This window comes from Acartia tonsa, chromosome 9 (assembly GCF_053477335.1).
Source record: "Acartia tonsa isolate MP-2025a chromosome 9, ASM5347733v1, whole genome shotgun sequence".
Classification (NCBI taxonomy): domain Eukaryota; kingdom Metazoa; phylum Arthropoda; class Copepoda; order Calanoida; family Acartiidae; genus Acartia; species Acartia tonsa.
In genome coordinates, this window is record NC_137268.1 from 35,663,682 (window position 1) to 35,684,863 (window position 21,182).

Below are 21,182 nucleotides of genomic sequence, written 5' to 3' on the forward strand. Positions count from 1 at the left end.
GCGCTAACGCACAACGAGGTGCCTATCTTGGGAACCCGTATAGATAGAGCTTTGACCTATAGTTGGGAAATGGTTCGAATCCTTTACCGAAGGCGCTCTATCTTGGGAACCCTTATAGATAGCGCTTCAAGAACGCAACACGGGTCACTCTATCGATGAAGACAGTACTCCTGACTGAGATTGAGTGTCCTTATAGTAGGATTAGGCGGCAAGTCTTCTGCTTAAGGCGCCCTTAGTGTCCCTCTAAGGAAACCTTGTGTCGGGAGCCTAAGATTGGGTAACGGTCTTAGTATAGAGGAGGTTGAAGGAGCGCTCAATACTTGGGTGACTGACCTGTTAGAGTCACACCCAAGCTACTTGCGGGGGTCATAACAATCCCGCAAGTAGACTACTGGTAGCCGAAAGGTCTGGAATGGATCTTGGTAGGTGGTTGGTTATAGTGTTCCAATATCCAAGGGCAGGTTCTCGCCAGTAAGGGTAACCTTCCTTAAGGTAACCCGAGAATGTCGCTTGGGTGCACATCGCTTGGAGTCGGGTAGGCAGCGCGAGAATGACGGGCTGCCCAATACCCTAAGACGGAACATCTTGGTGCACTCTTAACCATCCAACCAGTAGTAGAGTATTGGTAGTGACATTGGACAGTTGCTTGAATACACCTGGGTATTCAAGGTACCAATACTTGAGCAAGGCGGCAAGTCTCCTGACAAGGTGCCTTCTAAGGACGTTACCACTTAGAGGGCAGCTTTAGGGAGCCTAAGCTTAGCGCTTAGCGCAAGTCTCCTGCTTTAGGCATCCTTCTTCAAGGATACCTTGTGTCAGGAGCACAGTGTAGAGTTGACGGCGGCATGGATCATAGCCCTAATACTTGGGTTACTGACCTTATAGAGTCACACCCAAGCTGCTTGCGGGGGTAATCAATCCCGCAAGTAGACTACTGGTAGCCGAAAGGTCTGGAATGGATCTTGGTAGGTGGTTGGTTATAGTGTTCCAATATCCAAGGGCAGGTTCTCGCCAGTAAGGGTAACCTTCCTTAAGGTAACCCGAGAATGTCGCTTGGGTGCACATCGCTTGGAGTCGGGTAGGAAGACTACCCTAAGACGGAACACCTTGGTTCACTCTTAACCATCCAACCAGTAGTAGGAGTGTCAAGCGACAGTAGACAGTTGCTTGAATGCCTTAAGGGTCACTTCGGGCGGCAGTTAAGGAGATATCTGTAGGCTGCCTTCTAACTTTAGCGTTTGCGGGTTAGTGCACTAACCGAAGTAGGTGGTCCCACTCTACTGGTTCAACAGACTGGTATCTTGGGCACCCTAAACCAAGGTCTAAGGCAACTCCCTTAAGGGACAGTGGACTCCCAGTGAGGGAGTTGGCTGTCGAAGCGGGTCTGCCCTTAAGGAAAGGTACAACGTATAGGCAACGTATAGGGCCGCCTAAGACCTTGGTAGAAGGTGCCCTGGTGAGGCTTGGTTGAGAACCACTAGAGTGGAGGAGCGAAGGAAGCCTGAAGGATGGTAACAAGGTAGACACTTAGTAGAAGGCAAGCTAAGGTCACCAAGGTTGCCTACAGATTGGTATTACAAGTCAGGTTCGCATAGCGAGTGTACCAAAGAAGGTTGATAAGGCCTGGCTTAAGGGTTGAGAAAGGCACTGTAACCGTAAGGATGAGGCACGGTGTAACACCCTTAGATAGAGTGCACCTGGGTAGCACTCTGAAGGATACTCTCTCAACAGGCCCGCAAGTGTAGTAGGGCGATGCTTGCTTGGGGTGAGAGATGAGATAAGCGGTCTAAGTTTCCGTGCCTACAGCCCTCAACCCTTATACTTAAGGTGGCAAGTGCGGAGAGTCCTTCACTAAGTAGAACGGGTAGTAGGCCGAGAACGCCAGCGGTCCGCCGTAGTGACTGAAACCTTAGTAACTTAGTCGGGAAGTAGACTCGTGGAAGAAGGTGCAGCGCCTCCGTCGGGAGATTAAGCTGTATACTTAAGGCGTCACCTTAAGTAAGTGTAGTGTGCGGGTTGCTTGACACTTGACTCCCTCTAAGTAGGTGGACCCCTTCGGTGAGTCAAAATACCTGACTTGGGTTGGCGCTTATAGTATAGGGTGACAGTGCGCCAAGGGTTGAGGGCTATAGTAGACAACCAGACGCTGCCTGCCGAAGTACTGTGTGGGCAGAGAGTCGAGTCGACTGTAGTCTAACATATCCTTGGTTCAAGGTAGGAATTGTTCCGCTTGCTTGCTTGCGGCATAGCTCCCTTAGTACTGCACTCTTGCTTGAGTATTTGACCTGGGTATGGGTTGAGGCCGCTATGCAGGGTAAGGTATGCTGGACGAGGGTGATTGGGAGAACCTAGATTGGACGGTTTAGCTGCCCTTAGAGCAAGGAACCAGAGGGGGAGTTCTATACGAGCAGAACCGCACCAAGCATGGTAACACAAGACACGTCGCCTCCCTCTGGAGATTAAGACGTGGTGGTGGGGGGCATTCATGTTTCCTCTTGTCCTTTACTTAAACCGGGGTTCGACATAAGTACCATACCAAGTGTCAAGCGTTAACCTGGGTAGGCGCCTCCTTTGGTATACTAGTGCGGTCGGTTATAGTACTAAGGTCAGGTGTTCTGCCTGACTGGAAGACTATGACCTTGCTTTGACTTTAGCATTCTTAGTCTACTGGACTTTAAGCATCTTCAAGTTTCAGGGCCAAGCTTCCCGAGACGTTAACCTTCCTTAAGGAGCGTACGGGTGACATGAGTTGCCTCATCTACGTCGTGCACTTAAGCTACCCTGAGTAGGAGTGCGGGTCGTATTAGATCTCTTCATCTCCACCTCAACCGTACTGGTTGGGGGCGGTAGTTAACGGGGCGAAATATCCCCAAGGCTGCCCCCTTAGTCCAGTCTTTAAACTCGGAGTAAGAGTCTATCAGTAGTGTAAGTGATCTTGGTCCTTAACTGGGTTCCTCCTTCATATGACTTGTTGGATAAAGGGACATCGAACTGGGAACATGGACTCGGTAGAATGCTATTCTTGGGAAAGGTCGCCTACTGGACTGGTGATGCGCCCTCCGTCGACTAGGGTAGCAACCATAAGGGAAGCGGGCGGGCGCTGCGGGTGCCCTGGTAAAGAACCAAGATAGATTGCTCCGACTCCCCTGGATAGGACTTTGCCTGTTTGGTAACCGACATGGTGTGACATCGATTGAAAACTCTTGACTATGCTTCGAGAGGACGCTTAGTGACTACAAGGATCATCGATACAGTAGTATAGATGTTCTAGAGTAGATTACTACTAAGCTATCCGCGTAGAATCAGTCATTATGCGAATTCAAGATTCACTCCAGGGTAGGCTTAAGGATTACTACTACTGGATGGGGCCCAATGGGCGCCGCTGGGCGCCCAAAAACTCTGCAGGTACCGGTGAACGGGGGGGGAGACGTTTTCAAAAAAAATTATTAGGCGTTTTATACTATAATAATATAGGGTATTTTTTTTCAAAAATTTTATTTTTTAATAAGGTAAAAATTTTCAGAAATTTTCAACTAGTGCTCCCATAAGCGGATTTTCAAAAGTATATAGGGGATAACATATTTTTTCGTAAGAGGGACCCGCGCGCGCGAGGCAAAGGACACCATGGACACCATCCATGCCCTTGTCAAGCGCTAGCGGCTTACGGGAGCTTGATGTTAGATGAACCGGCACCCTACCTTATGAGGTAAAGGTAGGGGAAGAGAAGAGATAGACGCCCGCTATCTCTAGGCACCCTTGTTAAGGGAGAAGCCTGGTTAAGTAAGACGGTGAAGGTGACACCAGTCAAAGGAAGGAGACTGTGGTGAGGCGAACACCAAGTCAAAGAAAGTCGGGAGAGATAGATGCTGGCTATCTCTAGGCACCCTTGTTAAGGGAGAAGCCTGGTTAAGTAAGACGGTGAAGGTGACACCAGTCAAAGGAAGGAGACTGTGGTGAAGTGGACACCACAGTCAAAGGAAGGCACCTTTAGTAAGGGAAGCCTGGTTAAGTAAGACGGTGAAGGTGACACCAGTCAAAGGAAGGAGACTGTGGTGAAGTGGACACCACAGTCAAAGGAAGGCACCTTTAGTAAGGGAAGCCTGGTTAAGTAAGACGGTGAAGGTGACACCAGTCAAAGGAAGGAGACTGTGGTGAAGTGGACACCACAGTCAAAGGAAGGCACCTTTAGTAAGGGAAGCCTGGTTGAGTGAGAAGGTAGACTAAGATAGAGCGCCCGCTATCTTAAGTCAAGCTGGTGAAGGTGACACCAGTCAAAGGAAGGAGACTGTGGTGAAGTGGACACCACAGTCAAAGGAAGGCACCTTTAGTAAGGGAAGCCTGGTTGAGTGAGAAGGTAGACTAAGATAGAGCGCCCGCTATCTTAAGTCAAGCTGGTGAAGGTGACACCAGTCAAAGGAAGGAGACTGTGGTGAGGTGGACACCACAGTCAAAGGAGGGCACCCTTAGTAAGGGAAGCCTGGTTGAGTGAGAAGGTAGACTAAGATAGAGCGCCCGCTATCTTAAGTCAAGCTGGTGAAGGTGACACCAGTCAAAGGAAGGAGACTGTGGTGAGGTAGACACCAAGTCAAAGGAAGTGTGTTATAGACCTGGGTAGAAGGAAGGGCACCTTCAACCGTGGTGAAGTAGACACCAAGCCTAAGGTTAGAAGGGCGGGAGAACCATAACCAAGGAGACTTTAGACTGTCCCACTCAAGAGGTTCCCGTTTAGAGCTTAAGGGCACCGCTTTTGACTTCAAGAGACCAAGTTTGAAGGCTACAGTAGACATCCAGACGCTGCCTGCCGAAGTTACCGTGTGGGCTGAAAGTCGAGTCGACTGTAGTCTAACTGTGGGTGAGAGGTTAAGAGCGGGCTGGCTTGCGGGTGAGAGTGGACAGTCAAAGAGTGTCTTAGGAGGGTAACCTTGACTACGTCCAAGGTATCCTTTGAAGGAGGATAGAGAGGTGCCAGCTATTGTTAACCCAAGCTAGGGCACCTCAAAGCAAAACCAAGCGCTTGCAAGTCTGGCAAAGCAAGCGCTGTGTTAAAGGAAGGAAACGAAGGAAAGGAAGTTTAAGACTTAAGACTGGCTTCAAGAGACCCAAGTTTAGAGCTAAAGGGCAAGCTAGGTTAAGGGTGTTGCTGGCTTGCTTGTGGGTGAGAGGTTCCAGTCAGAGTCTTAACCAAGGGGTCTATAGGAAGGTAGACACCTAATCTGGTTGATTCTGCCAGTAATATATGCTAACGTCAAAGCCTAAGCCATGCATGTGCCAAAGTGAGAGAGACTACGAAAGGCTCATTAAAACATATCAACTTGATTGGGCAGAAGGAACAGCGGAAGGATAACTTTGGTAATTCTCAAGCTAATACATAAGACAAGGCAATAGGAGTTGTGGAAGGTAAGCGCTTGAGAAACCAAACACGGAAGTGTACTAAAGTTGACCTGAAGCCGTTCTTGATAGTTCAGTTAACCTGACTATCAGTTCATTCATGGTATGACCTATCAACTGTAGACTGGGTGCCTTAGGCGCACAGTTGTTATGACGGGTAACAGAGAATCAGGGTTCGATTCTGGAGAGGGCGCCTTAGAAATGGCTACCACATCTAAGGAAGGCAGCAGGCGCGCAAATTACCCATTTGTTAAAGACAGAGGTAGTGACGGAATATAACAATACAAGACTCTTTCGAGGCCTTGTAATTGGAATGATGTTAATCTAAATTAATGTCAAAGGATCAATTGGAGGGCAAGTCTGGTGCCAGCAGCCGCGGTAATTCCAGCTCCAATAGCGTATACTAATGCTGCTGTGGTTAAAAAGCTCGTAGTCGGAAGATTGTCAAGTGGGAGCCCTGGCGCAAGCGCTAGCGGTTCTTATTGATTGGTTGGAAAGGACAAGTCAATTGACTTTCAAAGGTTGATTGAGCTGGGTCTGTGTTTACTTTGAAAAAACAAGAGTGCTAAAGGCAGACCAGTAGTCGGAATAGTTGTGCATGGAATAATATAACAAGGAGTTGTGTATGTTATGTTGGTCTCAACCATAACTTGATGATAAATAGAGACTGACGGGGGCATATGTATTCAAGCGCTAGAGGTGAAATTCTTGGACCGTTTGAAGACATCCAAAAGCGAAAGCATATGCCAAGTATGTTTTCATTGATCAAGAACGAAAGTTAGAGGATCGAAGGCGATTAGATACCGCCCTAGTTCTAACCATAAACGATGCCAACCAGTAATCTATCGCATGTCTATTGACGTGGTGATAGGCGACTTTTGGAAACTAAAGTTATTTGGTTCCAGGGGAAGTATGGTTGCAAAGCTGAAACTTAAAGTAATTGACGGAAGGGCACCACCAGGAGTGGAGCTTGTGGCTTAATTTGACTCAACACGGGAAAACTTACCAGGCCAGAACACTAGAAGGATTGACAGACTAAGTGCTCTTTCTTGATTTGGTGGTTGGTGGTGCATGGCCGTTCTTAGTTGGTGGAGTGATCTGTCTGGTTAATTCCGATAACGAACGAGACTCTCACTTACCAATAAGGACACTGTTTCCAAATTGAAGTCGGGTGGAAACATTAACTAACTTGAAGATGTGTGTCTTCTTGGAAGGGTTAGTTGAACGAAGTAGCTAAAGAAAGAGCAATAACAGGTCTGTGATGCCCTTAGATGTTCTGGGCCGCACACGTGCTACAATTGAATATATAACCCGTCCCTGGTTCGAAAGGACTAGGCAAGCGGTTAATATATTTAACAGTCGGGATTGTCGCTTGAAAGTGTTCGACATTAACCTGGAATTCCTAGTAAAGGCAAGTCAATAGCTTGCCTTGATTGAGTCCCTGCCCTTTGTACACACCGCCCGTCGCTACTACCGATTGAATGTCTTAGTGAGAACCATGGAAGGAGCCCTAACACTTGACCTGGGTACCTGAAGTAGTTCAAGCTGTGTCATTTAGAGGAAGTAAAAGTCGTAACAAGGTTTCCGTAGGTGAACCTTCGGAAGGATCATAGTGGAGTTGTATTGTCGGGAACAAGGAATCGTAGAGCTAGTCTTAACGAATCCATACCAGGCCCAAGGCGCCTGCCAAAGAGAAAGCGCAGGTGAAGGCGCTAAAGCAAAGCTAGTGGACAAGGGAACACTAGGCTTGTAGCTTGAAGAAGATAGTAGCTAAACACTAGAGTGAATGTGAATCGCTGGTCACATGAACATAGCTTGGTTGAACGCAAGCGCAGGAAACAAAGCAAGGCTTTGGTTTCGTATTCCTTGTCAGAATGTGGGCATAAGGAGGCAAGGCACCCGTCCATAGGGCGGTTCTTCCTACCCTTCGTTTAGAAGGTAGGAGAGAGGACAGTAATATATGCGACGGATCCAAAGAGCTACGTAAAGGTCTAATTTGAGAATTAGCGGCAGTTTGACTCAATAAGAGTGTTTGATAGAGAATGAAAGACCCGCTTGACTTAAGCATATCAATAAGCGGAGGAAAAGGAATCCAAGGAGACCGTCTTAGTAATAGCGAATGACAAGACGGTAGCTCTAGGCTGAGTCTCTCTGTAAGAGGGACTGTGAGGCGCAAGCAAGCGGGTAGTCTAGGCTTCCCATGGCAAGGTCTCTCGTGAATGTGGTTCGTTCATAGGAAAGGTGAAGGACCAAGAGAGCTGGGAAGGTCTAGGCACGCCCGCTTGAGAGTGGAGTAGGAATATTTGGAATTGTATTCTGAAGGTTGAGGTAAACCATTCATTAAGCTAAAGACTGGCGGCAAGGCCAATAGCAAACAAGTACCGTGAGGGAAAGTTGAAAAGAACTTTGAAGAGAGAGTCAAAAGTATGTGAAATTGTCCTTTGACAAACGGTGTAAGGGTCTCAAGCTGGTATTCCTTGTGTTCATAGGAAGGTGAACCTGGGTACCAGTTAGAGTCAACCTTGAAGGAGAAGGAAGGAGGTGCATTAGACGGGAGAGCTAGCACTTCAGTTGTGTGTAGAGGGCGGCATAGCGAGCGCTAAAGCACTCGTTGTTGAAAAGTAAAGACGGTGACATCGACCCGTCTTGAAACACGGATCAAGGAGTTTAACAGGCGGACAAATAGAACCCAAGTAGAGGGTTGGTGTGAAGGGAAGTCAAGTGGGAAACCAAGGCATGTGGTTTCGTTGAAGGCTTGCTATAGTAGTAGCGGCAAAGTCAGATTGAGTGAATCTGTTAAGACCCGAAAGATGGTGAACTATGCTTGATCAGGGTGAAGCCAGGTGAAAGCCTGGTGGAGGCCCGTAGCAATTCTGACGTGCAAATCGATTGTCAGAGTCGAGTATAGGGGCGAAAGACTAATCGAACTATCTAGTAGCTGGTTCCAGTCGAAGTTTCCCTAAGGATAGCTGTAATTCACAAGGATAGTTTCATCTGGTAAAGCAAATGACTAGGAGGAATGGGATTGGAACGATCTCAACTCATTCTCAAACTATAAATGGATGAGAATAGCTTGGCGCTTAAGTAGAAACAAGGCCTTGCTAAAGTCGGAAGGAATATGAAAGGACGTGTGGGCCATTCTTGGTAAGCAGGACTGGCGCTGTGGGATGATCCAAACGCAGAGTTAAAGTAACAAAGTCATAGTTCATAAGATACCACAAAAGGTGTTGGTTTCTTAAGACAGCAGGACGGTGACCATGGAAGTTGGGACCCACTAAGGAGTGTGTAACAACTCACCTGTCGAAGAAAGCAGTCCTGAAAATGGATGTTGCTAAAACTATAGAAGGACTTATACTCCAGCTGTGCCTAGAGGTTGGCTAGGCACAAGTAGGCTGGTAATAACGTGGCAAGAAAGGGCCAGTTAAAGTAAAGTCGGGAGCAACGTTGTGTGCAGATCTTGGTGGAAGTAGCGAATAATCCAAGGAGGGATTGGATAGTCGAAGTGGAGAAAGGTTTCGTGTGAACAGTAGTTGAACGCGAGTCAGGCGGTTCTAATCTAAAGTTGAAGTATGTACAAGGCACAGGCAAGTGCAAGCGGAGAAAGGGAAACTTGTTAGAGTTCAAGTTCCTATACCAGTCTCATCCTAGCATATAGGCCTGGGTAACCAGGAAAGTGGATTGGGATTCCTTCTAACCCCAGAGAGAGAGTTGTCTTTTCTATATAAGCGAAAGGTCACCTTGAAACACTGTCAGAGTGAGTAAAGGTAACCCTAGCTAAGAACACGTCCGTTCAAGACGTGTCTCTGGTGGAAGCTGGACCTTGAAAACCAATCTTAAGGCTATGGTTGAACTGGTGTAGGCCGTACTCATATCCGCAGCAGGTCTCCAAGGTTAAGAACCTCTGACCAATAGAATAATGTAGGTAAGGGAAGTCGGCAAAATGGTTCTGTAACTTTGGGAGAAAGAATGGCTCTGAAGGCTAAGCTAGTCGGGTTTAGCGTGGAAGTGCCCTTGGATTGGAAGGACTGGATGTGGTTCGGACCTTTAATCTTGAAGGCATGGAAGCGCTAGGCTTCATATACTTACGTATATACGTCTAGCTATCAATAGCTTGATCAGAACTGACACGAGCAGGGGGAATCCGACTGTTTAATTAAAACAAAGCATCGAGATAGTCAAAGGGTGACATTGACTCGATGTGATTTCTGCCCAGTGCTCTGAATGTCAAATGGAAGAGGTCCCATTAAGCGCGGGTAAACGGCGGGAGTAACTATGACTCTCTTAAGGTAGCCAAATGCCTCGTCAGATAACTACTGACGCGCATGAACGGATTAACGAGATTCCCACTGTCCCTATCTACCATCTAGCGAACCCGCAGTCAAGGGAACGGACTTGTGGATATTAGCGGGGAAAGAAGACCCTGTTGAGCTTGACTCTAGTTTCGCTTGGTGGAGAGGAATACTTGAAGTAGGATAGAGAGGAGGTGTAAAAGCCAGTCTTGAAATACTCTCACACGTATGTCTTCTCTGCTTAAGAAGTCGGAAGGGAAAGACAGCTAGGCTTAATGCCTTGCTTCAGTTGTAGAAGGAAGTTGAAAGGGCAACCCTAACCTCAGAGAGAGTGAGGCAGGGAGTTTGACTGGGGCGGTACATCTGTCAAACGATAACGCAGGTGTCCTAAGGTTGGCTCCTCAAGGAAAGAAACCTTGAATAGAGTAGAAGGGCACAAGCCAGCTTGAGTTCTCCTTTCAGTACAAGGAGAACCTTGGAAACAACGGCCTATCGATCCTCTTTAATTCGTGGTTTGAAGGAAGAGGTGACAGAAAAGTTACCACAGGGATAACTGGCTTGTGGCTGCCAAGCGTTCATAGCGACGTAGCTTTTTGATCCTTCGATGTCGGCTCTTCCTATCATTTTGAAGCAGAATTCAGAAAGTGTCGGATTGTTCACCCGTCAAAAGGGAACGTGAGCTGGGTTTAGACCGTCGTGAGACAGGTTAGTTTTACCCTACTAATAGGGAGGACAGTCTTGAGTAAGGCTCTTTAGTACGAGAGGAACCAGAGCCTGGTACCGCTGGTGTTTCTGTTGTTTGACTTGTCAGAGCAGATGCGCTAAGTACTTTGGTTAATAGCTGAACGCCTCTAAGCTAGAGACCAGTCTTGAGAGCTATCTAAAATTAGTGAGATTGTCGGGAAAGGAGCAGCTAGGCGCAAGCCTGGTAGAACGAAAGCTATATCTATCTATCGCTCCCAATCACTGTGTCCCAAGGACACGACTTAGGAGGAAGGCCCCGTTGTTCATCATTAGACTCATACAGAGTCGAGTGACTGAGACGGTGAGCTGTTCCTGACACCCACCTGACGACTTAACAGGTGCCCACCAACAACCTTTGACACTCGGCAGATGAAGCCGTTGTCACCAGCTTGGGAGACTGGATTTTAGCGCTAGAGAGAGCGCACCTGGAGGGAGACCCCTACCGCTGTGTAGGGTGAACCCTGAGAAAGGTGCCCTCTCTGCGCTAAAATTCGTGTTTTTTAAGCTGGTGGTGGGGGATGAGGGATCCTGGTCATATTGATAAATTATTTGGCGTTTTTGCGCTTAAAACTTGCGCTTAAAGTCGCGCCCTTTCGGGCGCGAAGAATAGGCAACAGTCAGAGAGCCAAAACAAGCTTTGCAGCCCTGCCGGCGGCACACGACTTTTTGGTTTTTTGAGAGGCCGAAATAATTGCGTGGTCAACAGAAATTCACGACTAGATACCGCCTTGACTTGTAATGAATTTTGCAAATTGTAACCCAACCCTCGATGCAAATTATGGCGAAGTTGGATTTTGGCCTTACAAGTTTTGGCGAAGTTGAAATTCTAGATTTCTCCCTAGGGTTTTTTTGATTTTTTTTTAGGGTTAGACGCAGATTTTGCGCTGCTACAGGCTGGCGCCTTGGGCCCAAGCAAAATCCTAGGGGGAGAAATCAAACTTCGCCAAAACTTGTAAAGGCCAACGTTACAAGTTTTGGCGAAGTTGAAAAAATGAGAGGCCAAAATCCAACTTCGCCAAAACTTGCAAGGTGCAAATTATGGCGAAGTTGAACATTTTTCCTAGGAAAATCAAACTTCGCCAAAATCTGTAAGGAGAAATCCAACTTCGCCAAAACTTGTAACGTGCAGATTTTGGCGAAGTTGAACATTTTTCCTAGGAAAATCAAACTTCGCCAAAATCTGTAAGGAGAAATCCAACTTCGCCAAAACTTGCAAGGTGCAAATTATGGCGAAGTTGAACATTTTTCCTAGGAAAATCAAACTTCGCCAAAATCTGTAAGGAGAAATCCAACTTCGCCAAAACTTGTAACGTGCAGATTTTGGCGAAGTTGAACATTTTTCCTAGGAAAATCAAACTTCGCCAAAATCTGTAAGGAGAAATCCAACTTCGCCAAAACTTGTAAGGTGCAAATTATGGCGAAGTTGAACATTTTTCCTAGGAAAATCAAACTTCGCCAAAACTTGTAAGGGAGAAATCCTCGATACAAATTATGGCGAAGTTTGAAAATAAATGTAAAAAATATAGATAATTTTGAATTTTATTGTTAAAATTGAAATTTATATTAAATATTTAATTTTACAAATTAACTCTAGATTCTTAAAACCTTCACCAAAATAAGTAGGAATCAACGTAGACTTTTCAGGATAGACACACATCATAGTGCCCCTAAAAATCAATCAATAGAGGAATTATATGGCGCAGACACTTGTATTTAAGACACGGTTAGACGGATTATCTTAGGGTTAGACGTAGATTTTGCGCTGCTACAGGCTGGCGCCTTGGGCACCCTATAAGGACACTTAAGACCGTAAGCGAGGACACCAAGCCTGGACACCACCCAAACCGAAGATAGATGCAATTTTTTAGCATTTTTTTGATATTTCACTCTTTTATTCTCTATTATCCACTCTATTGGTACCCTCATTCCTATGTCCCGCTACGATTCTACGCAGTCGGGACATTGGAAAGCGAGTCAAATCTGCTTACGGTATGAAGGTTCCCTTATACCCGCTATAAGGACACCAAGCCTGGACACTAGCGCTCGTATAGGAAGCCTATATTCTTGTGGTTAGACGTAGATTTTGCGCTGCTACAGGCTGGCGCCTTGGGCACCCTATAAGGACACTAAGACCGTAAGCAAGGCACCCAAGCCTGGACACTAGCGCTCGTATAGGAAGCCTATATTCTTGGGGTTAGACGTAGATTTTGCGCTGCTACAGGCTGGCGCCTTGGGCACCCTACTAAGGACACTACTACCCGTAAGAGAGGACACCAAGCCTGGACTCTAGCGCTCGTATAGGAAGCCTATATTCTTGTGGTTAGACGTAGATTTTGCGCTGCTACAGGCTGGCGCCTTGGACACCCGTATACCAAGCTTATATGTTAGGGTTAGACGTAGATTTTGCGCTGCTACAGGTTGACGCCTAGGCACCCAAGACTGGACACCAACCTTGGTATACTAAGGGCTTATGTTAGGGTTAGACGTAGATTTTGCGCTGCTACAGGCTGACGCCTAGGACACTGCATCCAAGACTCAACTTCGCCAAAACTTGTAAGGGTGAATGAGCTACGCCAAAACTTGTAAGGGAGACTCAACTTCGCCAAAATCTGTAAGGGAGAATCCAACTTCGCCAAAACTTGTATCGAGAGACCCACGCCAAAACTTGTAAGGGAGACTCAACTTCGCCAAAATCTGTAAGGGAGAATCCAACTTCGCCAAAACTTGTAAGGGAGACCCACGCCAAAATCTGTAAGGGAGAATCCAACTTCGCCAAAACTTGTAAAGGCCATCGATGCAAATTATGGCGAAGTTGAGACCCACGCCAAAATCTGTAAGGGAGAATCCAACTTCGCCAAAACTTGTATCGAGAGACCCACGCCAAAATCTGTAAGGGAGACTCAACTTCGCCAAAACTTGTAAAGGCCACCGATGCAAATTATGGCGAAGTTGAGACCCACGCCAAAATCTGTAAGGGAGAATCCAACTTCGCCAAAACTTGTATCGAGAGACCCACGCCAAAATCTGTAAGGGAGAATCAAACTTCGCCAAAACTTGTAAGGGCCATCGATACAAATTATGGCGAAGTTGAGACCCACGCCAAAATCTGTAAGGGAGAATCCAACTTCGCCAAAACTTGTAAGGAAGGCACCCAAGCCTAGCAGCCACGGTGCCTTGAGTTTAACCTGGACCAGCTGGTTGGTCATAACGTGCCACAGTCACCCGAGCGAAGCGAGGGTAAGAGTAAGGGGAGATAAGAAGGTAGAAGGGCCCGTTGATCAAGCATAACGTGTCCGTGCCAGGGGGAAGCCGAGCGAAGCGAGGCTTCCCCTAGTGTCTTGAAACCCGAGCGAAGCGAGGCGTGATAGTAAGGGGAGATAAGAAGGTAGAAGGGCCCGTTGATCAAGCATAACGTGTCCGTGCCAGGGGGAAGCCGAGCGAAGCGAGGCTTCCCCTAGTGTCTTGAAACCCGAGCGAAGCGAGGCGTGATAGTAAGGGGAGATAAGAAGGTAGAAGGGCCCGTTGATCAAGCATAACGTGTCCGTGCCAGGGGGAAGCCGAGCGAAGCGAGGCTTCCCCTAGTGTCTTGAAACCCGAGCGAAGCGAGGCGTGATAGTAAGGGGAGATAAGAAGGTAGAAGGGCCCGTTGATCAAGCATAACGTGTCAGTGTCACCAGTCTTGAAAACCCAGGTAAACCACCTCGTTGACAGGGTAAAGGAAGGCATCCATCCAAAACCATTTCAATCTCTGAAGTGCCTTCAGTTGCAACCGTTTTAGAGGGAGCCCTTACTCGCTCCGCTTAGAAGAAGCTGCACTCGTGGTCACCCTCTAAAACGGGTGACTGAAGGCTTGCTTCAGAGATTGAAAGGTTGATGGATGGATAATAGCGTTGTCCGTGTCCCCCCTATACACGTCGCTTCGCTCCGGTTAAAGACACTTGAGGTATGGGACCCAAGCCAGCGCACACAAAGTCTGTGTCTCGCTATCGCTCGAAACAGACACCTCACTGCGTTCGGGTTTCAAGACACTTACGGTATGGGAACCAAGCTGCCACCTCGTTGACGGGTTAAGGAGAGAATCCAACCCCGTAAGCTTTCAATCTCTGAAGTGACTTCAGTTGCAACCGTTTTAGAGGGAGCCCTTACTCGCTCCGCTTAGAAGAAGCTGCACTCGTGGTCACCCTCTAAAACGGGTGACTGAAGTCTAGCTTCAGAGATTGAAAGCTAGTTGGATTGGTAATAGCGTTGTCCGTGTCCCCCGTGAATCATGCCTAACCCTGTAGTACAGTCACCCAAGCTGACTTAAGGGCACCTTGACTACTGTAGAGTGTTTGACAGTCGACTATACCAAGCTAGCGGGCACTTATACTCGTCTAAGGGGACCCTAGTCCAGCCTGAAGACACTTAGACACCCGTAGTCTACCCTACTGGCGCCCTTTACCAAGCCTAAGTATCCTTAGTCAACCGTAAGCAAGACTAGAGTAACCCTTGTCAAGCGGGAGAAGGTTACCTTCCTCTATCCTGGTCTACTGTCTACTTATACCAAGCTAGAGGGCACTTATACTCGTCTAAGGGCACCCTAGTCCAGCCTGAAGACACTTAGACACCCGTAGTCTACCCTACTGGCGCCCTTTACCAAGCCTAAGTATCCTTAGTCAACCGTAAGCAAGCCTAGAGTAACCCTTGTCAAGCGGGAGAAGGTTACCTTACTCTATCCTAACCTTCCTCTACTTATCCCTACTTAAGCGCCCTTAGACTGCCCTCTACTAGCCTAAAGACAGTCTTACTTAAGCCAGGACACCAATACCCAGGTTAGCTAATACCCAGCTACACGAGGGTGACCCCCAAGTAGCCCTCTCGAAGCTAGAACCAAAGATAATTAACCGTTGTTAAGTTATAACCAACCGTTGTCCACTTATAAGCCTTCTATACTTCGCTATCTTCCCTCTATCTGCCCTCTATATACCCTCTAGAGGGCCTATTTACATCGTAGACTGCCTTAGTAGACACTTTTGTGTTGCCATTAGACACTAAAACCTCCACCGAGTCCATATAGGGTCTACGTAGACTTTCCGGTGAAGACGCACATCATAGTTCCCCAAGAAAATACACTAGAGTTCAAAATTACACTTATAAATGTTTAAAAACATTAAATACCAAGTTGACAAAATCCATGTTTCTTCGATAACTAGCGAACGGATTGAGCTAGAATCGATGTTAAGGTGTCTAAATGACCGTCTCAACCCCAGGAACTCACTCACGAAGTTTGAAGAGTCTAGGCCAATTTTAAGATAGGCGGACCAAACGATTTGTGTTTTGGACTTGCAGATTTTGGCGAATTTTTGAGCTCAAAATTCTCAAAAAACAGTTTTTCCTCAGAAAACTTTTTTGTTTCTCAACCGATTTTGGACTTCAATACGGCAATCGAAGCAGCTCATTGAGACGCTCATTTAGACACCTTAACATCGACTGTAGCTCTCTCCTAGCCAAAATGACAGAACTTCGCCAAAACTTGCATATGTGGATTTCTCTCGAAGCAAGTTTTGGCGAAGTTTCAGGAGGACCCCTAAAAATTGTCCTAGACCCGTCAAACTTCGTATGTGAATCAGGCTCATTGAGACGCTTCTGTAGACACCTTAACCTCGACTGTAGCTCAATCCTAGCCAAAATGACAGAATTTCGCCAAAATCTGCAAGAGGCCAAAACCCAACTTCGCCAAAATCTGTAATTCCTCGATACAAGTTTTGGCGAAGTTTTAGGAGGGCCCCTTAAAATTGTCCTAGACTCTTCAAACTTTGTGAGTGTGTTCCTGGGGTGAATACGCTTCTGTAGACACCTTAACCAAGAATTTGGGTCAATCCGTTCGCTAGTTATCGAAGAAACTTGGTTTTTCCAAGCGGCACCCTTCTAAAACCATGTTTTGTCCACCATATGGGCTAGGATTGAGCTAGATACTTGGTTAAGGTGTCTACAGAAGCGGAATCACCCCAGGAACTCACTCACAAAGTTTGAAGAGTCTAGTCCAATTTTAAGGGGCCCTCCTGAAACTTCGCCAAAACTTGTATCGATGAAATTACAGATTTTGGCGTAGGGTATTTTCGGCCTCTCATTCCTCGATACAAGTTTTGGCGAAGTTCTGTCATTTTGGCTAGGATTGAGCTACAGTCGAGGTTAAGGTGTCTACAGAAGCGTCTCAATGAGCCTGATTCACACACGAAGTTTGACGGGTCTAGGACAATTTTTAGGGTCCCTCCTGAAACTTCGCCAAAACTTGCTTCGAGAGAAATTACCAACTTCGCCAAAATCTGTAATTCCTCGATACAAGTTTTGGCGAAGTTTTAGGAGGGCCCCTTAAAATTGTCCTAGACTCTTCAAACTTTGTGAGTGTGTTCCTGGGGTGAATACGCTTCTGTAGACACCTTAACCAAGAATTTGGGTCAATCCGTTCGCTAGTTATCGAAGAAACTTGGATTTTTGAGACGCCGTATAAGTAAAACCATGTTTTGTCCACCATATGGGCTAGGATTGAGCTAGATACTTGGTTAAGGTGTCTACAGAAGCGGAATCACCCCAGGAACTCACTCACAAAGTTTGAAGAGTCTAGTCCAATTTTAAGGGGCCCTCCTAAAACTTCGCCAAAACTTGTATCGATGAAATTACAGATTTTGGCGTAGCTATTTTCGGCCTCTCATTCCTCGATACAAGTTTTGGCGAAGTTCTGTCATTTTGGCTAGGATAGAGCTATATGAAATCTAAACACGGCAAAATGTCCGTCTCAATGAGCTGCTTCAGCCCACAAAGTTTGGGGTTCAGATTCCAACTCCTTCTATGGCGGACCAAGCGATATGTGTCCATCGAAGCAAGTTTTGGCGAAGTTGAAAAACGCCAAAAAGTGCAAACGGTTTGGTCCCGCTATCTAAAAGTTATCCTAGCTCCGTCAAACTTTGTGAGTGTGTTCTACTCATTGAGACGGTCATTTAGACACCTTTCCCAAGTATTTAGCTCAATCCGTTGAGAAATGGTGAAAAAAACTTACTTTTTTCAAATACGCGAGAGGCCGAAAATTCTCAACTTCGCCAAAATCTGTAATTCCTCGATACAAGTTTTGGCGAAGTTTTAGGAGGGCCCCTTAAAATTGTCCTAGACTCTTCAAACTTTGTGAGTGTGTTCCTGGGGTGAATACGCTTCTGTAGACACCTTAACCAAGAATTTGGGTCAATCCGTTCGCTAGTTATCGAAGAAACTTGGTTTTTCCAAGCGGCACCCTTCTAAAACCATGTTTTGTCCACCATATGGGCTAGGATTGAGCTAGATACTTGGTTAAGGTGTCTACAGAAGCGGAATCACCCCAGGAACTCACTCACAAAGTTTGAAGAGTCTAGTCCAATTTTAAGGGGCCCTCCTGAAACTTCGCCAAAACTTGTATCGATGAAATTACAGATTTTGGCGTAGCTATTTTCGGCCTCTCATTCCTCGATACAAATTTTGGCGAAGTTCTGTCATTTTGGCTAGGATTGAGCTACAGTCGAGGTTAAGGTGTCTACAGAAGCGTCTCAATGAGCCTGATTCACACACGAAGTTTGACGGGTCTAGGACAATTTTTAGGGTCCCTCCTGAAACTTCGCCAAAACTTGCTTCGAGAGAAATTCTCAACTTCGCCAAAATCTGTAATTCCTCGATACAAGTTTTGGCGAAGTTTTAGGAGGGCCCCTTAAAATTGTCCTAGACTCTTCAAACTTTGTGAGTGTGTTCCTGGGGTGAATACGCTTCTGTAGACACCTTAACCAAGAATTTGGGTCAATCCGTTCGCTAGTTATCGAAGAAACTTGGTTTTTCCAAGCGGCACCCTTCTAAAACCATGTTTTGTCCACCATATGGGCTAGGATTGAGCTAGATACTTGGTTAAGGTGTCTACAGAAGCGGAATCACCCCAGGAACTCACTCACAAAGTTTGAAGAGTCTAGTCCAATTTTAAGGGGCCCTCCTAAAACTTCGCCAAAACTTGTATCGATGAAATTACAGATTTTGGCGTAGGGTATTTTCGGCCTCTCATTCCTCGATACAAGTTTTGGCGAAGTTCTGTCATTTTGGCTAGGATTGAGCTACAGTCGAGGTTAAGGTGTCTACAGAAGCGTCTCAATGAGCCTGATTCACACACGAAGTTTGACGGGTCTAGGACAATTTTTAGGGTCCCTCCTAAAACTTCGCCAAAACTTGCTTCGAGAGAAATTCTCAACTTCGCCAAAATCTGTAATTCCTCGATACAAGTTTTGGCGAAGTTTCAGGAGGGCCCCTTAAAATTGGACTAGACTCTTCAAACTTCGTGGGTGAGTTCCTGGGGTGAATGCGCTTCTGTAGACACCTTTCCCAAGTATTTGGGTCAATCCGTTCGCTAGTTATCAAGGAAACTTGGATTTTTGAGACGCCGTATACGTATTCTTAGGCGCTTACAAGTTGTGGCGTAGTAACAGAGTACTACTACTCACTTACGTACATCAATACTCGCGTTCATACTTCACCAACCCTTCTCCCCCGTGTCTTAGGCTCCCTATACCGTGTCTTAGGCTTGACTAACCTTACTCTAGGCGCCCTTAAGCGGGAATAGCGCTTGATATAGGGTTCGTATCTTGACTTAGGCTCCCTATACCGTGTCTTAGGCTTGTCTACCCTTACTGTAGGCGCCCGTAAGCTAGACTAGGCGCCCTATACCGTGTCTTAGGCTCCCTATACCGTGTCTTAGGCGACCGTAAGCTGGACTACCGCTTGGTAGAGGGTTCGAATCTTGACTTAGGCTCCCTATACCGTGTCTTAGGCTTGTCTACCCTTACAGTAGGCGACCGTAAGCTGGATTAGGCACCCTATACCGTGTCTTAGGCTCCCTATACCGTGTCTTAGGCGACCGTAAGCTGGACTACCGCTTGGTAGAGGGTTCGAATCTTGACTTAGGCTCCCTATACCGTGTCTTAGGCTTGTCTACCCTTACAGTAGGCGACCGTAAGCTGGATTAGGCACCCTATACCGTGTCTTAGGCTCCCTATACCGTGTCTTAGGCGACCGTAAGCTGGACTACCGCTTGGTAGAGGGTTCGAATCTTGACTTAGGCTCCCTATACCGTGTCTTAGGCTTGTCTACCCTTACAGTAGGCGACCGTAAGCTGGATTAGGCACCCTATACCGTGTCTTAGGCTCCCTATACCGTGTCTTAGGCGACCGTAAGCTGGACTACCGCTTGGTAGAGGGTTCGAATCTTGACTTAGGCTCCCTATACCGTGTCTTAGGCTTGTCTACCCTTACAGTAGGCGACCGTAAGCTGGACTGGGCACCCTATACCGTGTCTTAGGCTCCCTATACCGTGTCTTAGACTTGTCTACCCGTACTATAGGCGACCGTAAGCTGGACTAGGCATCCTATACCGTGTCTTAGGCTCCCTATACCGTGTCTTAGGCTTGACTACCCGTACTCTAGACCCACGCCAAAACTTGTAAGGGAGACTCAACTTCGCCAAAATCTGTATCGATGGATTCTCCCTTACAAGTTTTGGCGAAGTTGAGTCTCCCTTACAAGTTTTGGCGTGGGTCCTTACAGATTTTGGCGTGGGTCTCAACTTCGCCATAATTTGTAAGGGAGAATCCAACTTCGCCAAAACTTGTAAGGTAAATTTCATCGATACAGATTTTGGCGAAGTTGAGTCTCCCTTACAAGTTTTGGCGTGGGTCCTTACAGATTTTGGCGTGGGTCTCAACTTCGCCATAATTTGTAAGGGAGAATCCAACTTCGCCAAAACTTGTAAGGTAAATTTCATCGATACAGATTTTGGCGAAGTTGGATTTCTCCCTCGGGTTTTTGAGATTTTTTGACCCACGCCAAAACTTGTAAGGGAGAAATCAAACTTCGCCAAAATCTGTATCGATGAAATTTACCTTACAAGTTTTGGCGAAGTTGAACATTTTCCTAGGAAAATCAAACTTCGCCAAAACTTGTAAGGGAGAAATCCAACTTCGCCAAAATCTGTATCGATGAAATTTACCTTACAAGTTTTGGCGAAGTTGAATTTCTCCCTCGGGTTTTTGAGATTTTTTGACCCACGCCAAAACTTGTAAGGGAGAAATCCAACTTCGCCAAAATCTGTATCGATGAAATTTACCTTACAAGTTTTGGCGAAGTTGGATTCTCCCTTACAAATTATGGCGAAGTTGAGACCCACGCCAAAATCTGTAAGGACCCACGCCAAAACTTGTAAGGGAAACTCAACTTCGCCAAAATCTGTATCGATGAAATTTACCTTACAAGTTTTGGCGAAGTTGAACATTTTCCTAGGAAAATCAAACTTCGCCAAAACTTGTAAGGGAGAAATCCAACTTCGCCAAAATCTGTATCGATGAAATTTACCTTACAAGTTTTGGCGAAGTTGAACATTTTCCTAGGAAAATCAAACTTCGCCATAATTTGTAAGGGAGAATCCAACTTCGCCAAAACTTGTAAGGTAAATTTCATCGATACAGATTTTGGCGAAGTTGAGTTTTCCTTACAAGTTTTGGCGTGGGTCCTTACAGATTTTGGCGTGGGTCTCAACTTCGCCATAATTTGTAAGGGAGAATCCAACTTCGCCAAAACTTGTAAGGTAAATTTCATCGATACAGATTTTGGCGAAGTTGAGTTTCCCTTACAAGTTTTGGCGTGGGTCCTTACAGATTTTGGCGTGGGTCTCAACTTCGCCATAATTTGTAAGGGAGAATCCAACTTCGCCAAAACTTGTAAGGTA

At 46.4% G+C, this 21,182-nt stretch overlaps 1 protein-coding gene, 1 non-coding gene and 1 pseudogene across 2 annotated transcripts in view; all 3 read left to right on the forward strand.

The window, feature by feature from the left end:
* LOC145327673 (uncharacterized) overlaps window positions 1-21,182 on the forward strand; it is a 107,928-nt gene that overhangs the window by 13,291 nt on the left and 73,455 nt on the right. The gene's annotated exons all lie outside the window — the stretch shown is intronic.
* Window positions 5,211-7,001, forward strand: LOC145329158 (small subunit ribosomal RNA; annotated as a pseudogene).
* On the forward strand, window positions 7,416-10,742 carry LOC145329160 (large subunit ribosomal RNA). Its single transcript, XR_013882783.1, has one exon. It is a non-coding gene; the product is annotated as a large subunit ribosomal RNA (ribosomal RNA).